Source organism: Mytilus galloprovincialis, chromosome 11 (assembly GCF_965363235.1).
Source record: "Mytilus galloprovincialis chromosome 11, xbMytGall1.hap1.1, whole genome shotgun sequence".
NCBI lineage: Eukaryota > Metazoa > Mollusca > Bivalvia > Mytilida > Mytilidae > Mytilus > Mytilus galloprovincialis.
The window spans coordinates 22,444,895-22,455,716 of NC_134848.1; the positions used below are offsets into that span (position 1 = coordinate 22,444,895).

Sequence of the window (10,822 nt, forward strand, 5' to 3'; positions counted from 1 at the left end):
ATATTCACGTTCTGTTGTACATTAAATGTGTTTGCAGAAAATATCTCTACAATATACTGAATTGGAAAGACCAAATGTATATGCACTTAATTACAAGTTTTCTGACTTGGAACATGCACATAAATATGGGAATGCTAATAACCTCCCCCTTTTTTACAATGAGAATTGAAAACATTTTTATATTTTTTTTTATTTTGCATCAAAATCTGCCGCACAGCAGCTCCGTCGTTCAAATTACCATTGTAGTGTTGTCTGCCCAGACGTCAAAGGTCTTCAAAATTTCTGCTGGTAATGGAATTCTATGTATTATACACATGTTGTACAATACAACAACAGCGATAACAATGTCACAACATCTCTTTGGGGTATACAGTAGTGTGCCACCACTTGTGTCTATGCACCGGAAACGCGATTTCAGCAAACCAAAGCTTCTCTCAACAATGCTTCTTGTCTGCATGTGTGCTTCGTTGTATCTTTGTTGTTGTCCCTGGATTAAGAACAGGTGTGAGAAGCCAAGGCCTCAATGGATATCCACTGTCACCTAACAGCCACCCGTGTCCTATTGTTCGGTTTTCGAACATTTCACTAATGTTAGAGTTAGCCCAGATAAACGCATCATGGGTTGCACCTGGCCACTTGGCAACTATATTCATGAACTTCATATCCGAATCACACACACCTTGAACATTAACGGAATGGTAATTCTTTCTGTTCACATAGATATGTTCATCTACCGACGGGGCTCTAATTCTAATATGTGTGCCGTCTATTGCCTCTACAACATTAGGGAAATTTGCAACATTATAGAATCCTTGCATTACACTTTGCAACTCTACTGGGTCTGTAGGCATTACAACATACTGTTGACATACTCTTACTACGCATTGGGTTACATCCCGGGTAATGTTTGAGACGCTTGACTTAGATATATTGTGGACATCTGCATTCACGAGTTGAAAACTTCCAATTGCATAAAATCGCAACGCCAGCATTATCTGCAATGATACTGGGAATGCTCATGATCTCATTGTAGGCCGTTTCAAATCATTGTCAAACATTCTACAAAGGTCTATTATCAATGGACGGGACAATCTATACTTGCGGACAATGTCATAGTCATCAAGATAGTCCAGCGGATTATCATAGTCCCTAATAAGTCTATTCCGACGAATATTATATGCTCTTCTTCTTAGACGTATATATGCGGCAGCCATGTTTGTTTATAAATTGACCGTCCTAAATCTATCCTAAAGTTAGGACAATTCCTAGAATTTTGCTAAGTTGCGACATGTTTGATAAACCCACTTTGGACTAAGATGTCTCCTAAGTTGGTCTTAGGACACGTCCTAATCCTAAGAGAGCTTCGATAAACAGGCCCCTGGTACCTTTGGTAACTATATATTCCATTTAACAACTGCATGAAATATCAGTAAATGAAAAATACTTTTCAATGAGACTCTTTAGAAAATAACTGTTCGTTTTCTTACGCAAATCTTGAGGTCAGGGAAACTTGTCTTACATGTATCTCTATATAGAAAATAGAAAATATTTGAAATTCGAAGGTAGAATATATAATGCAAAAAGAGCAAAAATTGTATTAACAGTGAAATTTATTTCTCTTTACCTTAACTTTCTTTTTTAAACTACTTCTCTAAAAATATTTAGAAGTAGTTGATTCAATTAAAACTTGTAGTGCTAGTGGTAAGACTAGATGTAACACTAAACGTTGTCTTTGCAAAATGTAAGGACAATGTGTTACAGTCGCTGTCATCCAAACATTACATGTACAATGTAGCAACAAATAATTGTCATCCTCAGTGTTAATGTAAATGATTTAATTGCAATTATAAAACTGTAACTGTTTAAATTGCATGCTATAATTAATGATAGAATAAAATTATCTATTTAATATTTCAAGTCGTTAAATTTTGAGTACAGTCCATTCAGTTTGAGTCCAATAGTCAATTTGTAAAATGCCTAAATCATGCAGGCATTTTATAAAATGCCTAAAAATTTCAGTCATTTTACAAGATGCCTAAATTAAGAAAATGCCTGTCACATATATATATATGCGATAAAATTTTGCTAAATATTGCGGAATTAACACTCAGATTAGAAAATTATATTATGTTGATAACTGAATTTTTTTTATTTTATAGATACATGTACAACCATGCGCGTAGCTACGTTTACGTCGAAACGCCCAGGCGTACACTTAAATTTTGAAAATAAAACAAATAATCGACATAGAATAAGAAAAAAACTGGTCAAAGCACATCAGTCTTGTGCTTCTTTTTTCAATGGATTGTAATTTGAATAAAAAGGGACTAAATTTATTCAAATAGATCATTTAATATATTTGTTCGAATCTTTCGTAAAAGTCTGAATCTACTATGATCTACTATGAATTCTACTTTTCTTATAGTTAAAGCAATTTACTATCTGCTCAGATTCGATATGCTGTTTGTATTTTTGTCGCAAAAACGAGACAAAGCAGCGTCAATATTTAGGTTCCGAATGTAGATAAAGTCTTCTGACTCTCCGTGAAATATTACGAGAGTTGGACATAAACTGTTTATGATCAAACAGTATACAGAGCAATATTAATAATGCAAGTATACCTTTAATTTTCCCGCATTTTAAGGACAAAATGTATTTCTTTCTGTAATTAATAAGTGGTCGCAGTTTGGGCTTACATTTTGTTATTTCTCACTTACATTAATTACTTGTCGAACCTTCATCGAATTTTATGAAAATGCCGAAGAAGCTTTTTCTATGACTAATGTCTAAAGCTAAAATTTTGAAATCATTTTTTTTTTCGTTCATTTTTCTGTTCTTTCTGATAGACAGATAGCCGGACTCTTCTTTACGCAATTGATTGTTTTACATGCTCAATTTATAAACCTTCGTAGATTGTCGTGAAATATTCCAGATCAAGAAAAAAATATAAAAAGAAAATTAAAGGAATGATAAATTGATTCACTTTTTGTGGGAAGAAATCCTAGGTGTTCCAGATTTTTTTTATATTGCACCTCTTAGATTTTTTTTAGTGTTCATTAAAAGGTGCTTTTGTCGATTGTATGCTCACTCACGGTACCCTTTAAACTTATTTAAAAGTAATATTGGTTTGGACGTTTTCTCTAAAACAAATGACCATTAGGCTAGCTTCCAGTTTAACACGATGAATACGTTAACACATTACAAAATTTAACCAAAACAAATTAACCATTTAGATTCAAAAGTATGTTGCTATCAAATGATTTTTACTGACAGGAATCATTATGGTATCTCATTCTCGGTAGCTTTCGGGGGCTTAGTCCTTTTCGAACCCACTACCAGCAGGTGCTTTAACATTGAGCGGCTGGCATCCCTCATATCCCACGCCGAGGTTCGGGCGTACACGTAAAAATGACCCAGCTACGCCAGTGATGATAGTCCGTTGGAAGGGGACGATACATGGCATAACCCGTGTTAAGAGAGAGCCATATATTTTGCACGCAAAAGACACCTTTGTAGATTTCGTAAAAGAGTATGCTAACGTCCCTACATCTAGTACAAGGCAGCACTCGCACCCGCAAAGTGGAAAGGAATTAATACAAGTTGCAATAAATCGTTTCCCATTCCACTATTAATAAATATGATTTAAACTATTCTACTATACCGCAAATAGAGCTGTGTGTTGATCAAAATGCCTAAAAATAGTTCTTAATTTAAAAACAAAAGTAGCGTTTGTTAGATCACAACATTAACTGCGATACAAACTGAAAGAAAATACAAATATTAGAATCTCGTAATACATAACTGAATCGTTTCCTAAAAAGCAGACTACATCATAGAATATATAAAATGTTTAAATAAAAAACAAAAATGAATCTAAAAAATTTTCATATTGTTTGTCTGGTAAAATACATATACAAACTGAAATAATTCACTAATTCGATATCTAAGAAACAAAATATTGACGACAAACATGCCACATCTTCTTTTTTATGTATGAATCATTATACCAAGACATTGAAACGTGGGGGGGACTGTGGACCACTCAGCTGCATGATTCGGTACAGGTTTGAAACTTATTTAGGAAACGATTTAATTTCATTATTTCAAATTATATTTTTGGAAGGTATGAAAACTAAGTATAAAAATGGATTAATGACAGTAAATTCTGAAATCCGGTCGGTCAATTTAAAGGAAAAATTTACTTACCGCTATATATTATGTTTATTTGGATGATCCTAATATTACTCTAGTTTTAAATTCCTTCAAAACCATGCAATTAGTAAACAATAAGAAATGTTTTCATTAGAATTTGAAGATTTCCGTATTTGCACTAATACAATTAATAAGAGGAGCAAAACTGTAAAAATACGCTTTTAACTTCACTTAAAGTATAGAGATTGCAGATCAATATCTATATGATGGTTTTATATTGATCATGTACTGGTATTATTGGAAACCAATCACCAACTCTTATATTATATTTATTTGTAATTGCAAAATGTTTGTTTCAGTAAACAATATATATATCTAATTTAAAATCTTTAATTATGGATTCAGTTTGAAATTCTATTGTCTGCTATTCTTCGCTGCAAGAATTGTCTGTTATTTTTCACAAAATAAATTTAAATTAAAAATTAACTCCCCCTTTTTTTCTTTTTCTGTTGTTTTCTAATGTTCTTTTTTTGGGGGGTTTGTTTGTTTTATTTGTTGTTTGTTTTATTTGTTGTTTGTTTTGTTTTGTTTTGTTTGTTTGGTTGGGGTTTTTTTTGGGGGGGGGGAAGGGGGGTGAGGTGTCAACAAGTTTAAAATGTGATGCGTCATGAAACAGAGTTCCTTCCGATAGATACTTTTTTCAATTATACTCATTGTTAAATTGAAGGTTATTGGAGTGACTTGGGTTTACAGAATAGATTCTAAATGATAAAATGTGCAGAATTGTAATGGCGGAAAATACCTGACCTCTCCACTATCCGGGGCTTAACGAGATATTTGAAATTTATTGCACGTTGTTTTCATCTTTTTACACTCCAATAAAATTATCTAAAGTAGCATTCAATTCTTAATGAAAATATGATATTGGAGTGCTTCACAATTGTGGTCAGCTAATCAAAATTACGGATTCTAATGAAACATACATATAGTGTAATTATTAACGTATTAATATTAGAAAATCGGAAGTGTCATACAATTTAAAAGTTTTATTAAGCTCTTTTAACCGATGTCCGGCAGGTCAAGTCAATTTATCAAATCAAGAAAGTCCCTGAAAGGTTTAATTGTTGTTTTTGGTTTAGTTAATTAGAGGTATGAATGTGTTGCTAACTGTTTGGCTCGACGAAACTCAGCCTGTTAATCAAATATTGGTGAATTATGCAAACGTCATAATAACCAACAAATTATATGAGACAAGAATGTGTCCATAGTTCACGGATGCCCCACTCGAAGTATCGTTTTCTTAATGGAGGTGAAAATATTAAAAACAAGAGTAAACATCATTGAAACAGAACAGCTGCTTGTAAACATGTACCTTAGTAACTTTGGTTACATCTTCTGACATCAGACTCGGACTTCTCTTGAACTGCATTTTAATGCGCGTATTATTATGCGTTTACTTTTCTGCAATGGCTAGATGTATAGGGGGAGGGTTGAGATCTCATAAACATGTTTCACTCCGCCGCAATTTTGCGCCTGTCCCAAGTCAGGAGCCTCTGGCCTTTGTTAGTCTTGTATTATTTTTAACTTTAGTCTCTTGTGTACAATTTGGAGTTTAGTATGGCGTTCATTGTCACTGAACTAGTATATATATATATTTATTTAGGGACCAGCTGATTTTTGTTCAAGTGTGTGTATCAGTAAAGAGAGCAAAACTGTAAAAATACGCTTTTAACTTCAATTAAAGTACAGAGATTGCAGTCCAATATCTGTATGATGGTTGTATATTGATCACGTACTTTTATTATTGGAAACCAATCACCAACTCTAATATATATTTATTTGTAAAAGCATAATGTTTGTTTCAGTAAACATTATCTAATTTATAATCTCCAATTATGGATTCAGTTTGAAATTCTATTGTCTGTTAGTCTACGCTGCAAGTAATGTCAGTTATTTTTTTCACAAAATAGATTTTAATTAAAATTTACTCTACCTTTCTTTTTCTGTTGTTTTTTTTTTTTTTTTTTTTTTTTATTTGGTTTGTTTGTTTTGTTTGTTTGTTTGTATGAGTTTTTTTGTTGTTGTTTTTTTTTTTTTTTTTGGGGGGGGGGGGAGGTGTCAACAAGTTTAAAATGTGATGCGTCATGAAACAGAGTTCCTTCCGATAGATACTTTTTCAATTGTACACATTGTTTAAAAAAAAGGTTAATTGAGTGACTTGGATTTAAAGAATAGATTTTAATGGATTACGTGTGCAGAATAAATGGCAAACAATATAAAGAATAGAGAAAAATTGTAATTGCGGCAAATGCCTGACCTCTCCACTATCTTAACGAGGAACTTGAAATTTATTAAACGTTGTTTTCATCTCTTTAAACTCCAATAAAATTATATAAAGTAGCATTCAATTCTTAAGCAAGATATGCTATTGAATTATTCCAATTGTTGTAAGCCAATCAAAATTACGGATTCTAAGGAAACATAAATATAGTGTAATTATTTTCGTATTAACAATACAAACTCGGAAGTGCCATGAAATTTAGAATGTTAATTAAGATCCGTTAACCGATGTCCGGCGGGTCAGGTCGATTTAACTAATCAAAAAATTTCCTGAAAGATTTATTTGTTTGTTTTGGTTTTAGTTTAGCAAATATCGTATGTTTATCAAAATTAATGTAAGTTTATCAATACATTGTAATTACGATCCGGAATATGTATATGAATGTATATAAGGGTCGATAACTGTGTCCTTGGACCATTAACCTCGCAAGTACGAGAAGGGACTGAATTTAGTTGGATTATGTGATGACATCAACCGTATTTTACGAGACTCTTTTTTGGCAAACTTGTACGAGAAGGGACTAGATTATTCTGATAAAGTGATCATGTGTTTTCATATAAACTGTGTTTTTCGAAACTCGTATTCGATCTTGTCTTAAGTGAAGGTATTTAATTTGTTGCAAACTGTTTGGCTCGAAGAGACTCAGCCTGTTAAACAAATATTGATGAATTATGCAATCGTCATAATAACCAACAACTTATATGGAAACAAGAATGTTTCCAAAGTACACGGATGCCCCACTCGAAGTAACTTTTCTGCCAAATTACAAACTCTAATTTGGCACAAAAATGAACATTTGTATATTTGTCGAGTTAATTGGAATTCAATTTCATCAAAAGTACCTTGAACACAAACTTTAGACTGAAGCGTTACACACTGATGGACGGACGGACTAACGGCCGTGCAGATAGAAAAACATAATAACCATAGCTGGGGCATAAAAACAGACATTTCCAATGCTAGATAGCATTAAATTTATCTTTCTAAACCGAAAATCTGTCTGAACAAAACATGTTGTTCGTACATGTAAGTCCAATCAAATCAAACGTGAACCTGATTAAAACGAGCATCCACCAAAACGGAACAAAATCTGAAGTCTCGAAGAGATTCAGTTGAGACTGGTTTCACTCTACACGGAATTGTTACTTTACACACTCACTATTTTCTTACGGCTCGCGAAATTCAACATTCTCTCGACTGGTATTTTTCGCAAATACCCCTCCTTAACATGATATATATGTTCATAATCACACGATAAGAACAATTAGTGGCATAAAACAATGAGCTGTTTATATTTTTTTCTAGTTACCTGGCGATCCGCTTTGATGAAATGTATGGTTTTGTTCGCCAAAGACATGATCTGTCATTCCTCGTTTTAGTATTTTTTAGGTATTGTTTTACTTTTCTATAGAAACAGCAGGATCTAAAATAATTTTCCGATGTCTTTTAATTATAAGTATCGTATTGTAACCGATTATTAATTTCCACGTATTTTCGGTTGTTTGTTTACTGTCTTATTGACACATACTATACATTTCAATTTTCTTTTAATGAATCCAATAAAAAAACACAATAGCATTATGTATTTTCGTAAAATCAGTTTTTTTTCAATCAAGTATGATAAAAAATTGTTTTTGACAGATTTCACTGTATTGATTATTATTATGCATCGAGTTATGTTGTGCCGGTTGCCATACTGTAGATTAAATCATCGTTGCGTATGAGATAAAACTACTCCAACCTTACACCATGAGTTATCGTCCATATTTGGACCAAAAAAGCAGAGGATGAGCTAACATTCTGCTACTAGTAATAATACGAGTTCTTGCTGCAAGTCGAACAAAGATTTTGTTTTTGTACTCTTGATACTGATTAAAAACTGTTGGTTACTCATAAATGATATCAATAAGTATTGTCGGATCCAATAGGGGATTCCGGGCTTTGGACCGCCTTTTTTTTACGATCAATGAATTTGAATTAGGACATATGGTTTGAACCACATCTCTTTATTCTTGGTTGGGAATACCATTTAAAATTGATGAATCCATCCATGATAAGCCCTTTTACTGCAGACATATTGAATAGGGTACAGATTTTCGTAATGGAGGTAAAAATGCTTAAACACAAGAGTAAACATCATTGAAATAGAACAGCTGATTGTAAACATGCACAGGTTTTGTCGTACTTTATATATTTCTACCTCAATAAAAAATATATGCCCTTTTTCAATTAATATATCTGCAAAAACCTTGAAGTGGCATACTTAAACAGCTTGAATGAAACGATTGATTCAAAGCATGCGCAGACATAATGTGCACATGATCAGTGCAAACTTATATTTTATATCCCAACCAGGTAGTTTTATTAATTAAAAAGTGTTCTCCTGCTGCAGTTGTTGATAAGCACTCGAATAGAGATCCTTTACAAGAAGTGTCATAAGTAATGATGACTTTCAAATGTTTGCTCCTATCTAACTATTATGCTTTCATCGATATATTTATAATACATATTTCACATCCATGTTAGTGTCACTAGAGACATCAAATATGACGTTATAATACTTTGTCTCTAGTTTCATAATTTCTATTGATTGACAACAAAGTATTTCATTCCTCTATTGATTTGTAAATCAATATTTGATTGATTTAGAATTTCTAACGTGACATTGCATAAAACAGCTTATAACTCTCTAAACATCGTGTCGTAACAATGGTAACGTGCGTTTATATTTAGGAGACATTTTTTCTAACTCTTGATAAATACTGATAGCCTTATTCTGCATTTCAAATAAAAGACCACGTTTTGGGTTATGTCTTTCACCGGAAAAAAATGTCAATTTTGTGCGCCTTTGTGACGTCATTAACAAGATAGAGGGGATTACCTGTATCCCTGCTCTATCAAAGTTGTTCAAGTGTCTTTATGATTGCCATTATGCAGGATAAACCAGAAATAATATTTGTTCCGTAAGTACTTAATAACAATTCCCAAATAAAAGAAGTTCTGAATATCAATGATAAGAATTAGAGTTGCCGAATAATTTTTGCAATATTGCATTATAATGTTTTCAACCAATCGCACAACATTATAGAAACGGAAGTGACGACGCGCCTAAACGCACGAATAATGTTTCGGCCGATCCTTGGCAGTCAAAGGTACTGTTTCTGCATCGGCCAAATCGGCCCTATGGCAGAAAGGAGGTTAAAACCAATGTTTTTGACATTAATGCAACGAACTCGAAAGCTGTCATTGTTTGGTATACGAAGATGTTTATTCCAATGTCTAATTTTAGAAGATTTTCATGTTAGTCAAGTTTTTGTTAACCAATGAAAGTCGCTTTGGCGAGATATATAGTTCATGAAAAGATTAAACGTACTAGTATTTAGAAAGAAGAAAAGTGGCGGACCCAGGGGGGTTCAATGCATTTACATTTAAGTTTTTGAACGATCAATGCATTAGAATTGGGACCTATCATGGTTGGAACACACACCACCCCCTCTTTATCTAGGGTTGGGAACCCCACTTTTTAAAATGGCTGGATCCGCCCTCGAAGAAGATGTGGTATCAGTGCCAATAAGGAAACTCAACACCCAAGTCGCAATATGTAAAAAGTAAACACGTATTGGACAGAGTATGGCCTTCAACATGGAACCTTAGTATTTGGCAATATATTTTCATAGCATTTGGCAATACTATAGGATTAAACACATTTTTTCTAGATGGACTTTTATGTAAAGTTTGTGAGTAAGAGCCCCTGTTTACACATCAATAACCTCTAGAAAAAATGTGTTTAATCCTTATAATTCTGAAGACAAATATTCTCGATATTTATTAACATTTGTTGTGTAAAAGGCTATTGTAATCACCATCACATGCCTCACAACTGACAGGTCGTAACTAAGGAGTTTGCCGCCATATTGACTTTCTAAAAAATCATAAATGTTCGATAAATGCAACGAAATCTAAAATAAAATAGCACCTACCTCCTAAACTTCATTTTAATGACATATTATCCGAATTTGAAACGTACACGTAACGAAATATGCATTCCCTTGAAAACTTTCATTCATATATGACGTCGTTTTTTGCCATGACATAAATTCTCCAAATCCTTCATGAAGTTTCGCGGAATTTTATTTTCATTTTTATTTTTATACATTTTTGAAGCTTTAGTGCATACAAGTACACACCCGTGATATCGCGGGTCCGTGACTGACTTAAAGTATATAACTATGCCTAAGCCTTATTTTAGTAATTGGTATTGTCATCTGATAAAATCATGTCGATTATAAGATACACAAATCTTTCTGTTTGAACCCGTCGACCTGGAAC

At 33.0% G+C, this 10,822-nt stretch overlaps 1 protein-coding gene across 1 annotated transcript in view; it reads right to left on the bottom strand.

Annotated features, from left to right (window-relative positions):
* Positions 1-4,371, bottom strand: part of LOC143051875 (uncharacterized) — a 70,452-nt gene extending 66,081 nt beyond the window's left edge. Inside the window, exon 1 of the mRNA XM_076224866.1 lies at positions 4,207-4,371. The gene's annotated coding sequence lies outside the window, so the exon portion shown is untranslated. The remainder of the gene's footprint in view (positions 1-4,206) is intronic.
* Between the last annotated feature and the right edge of the window lie 6,451 nt (positions 4,372-10,822).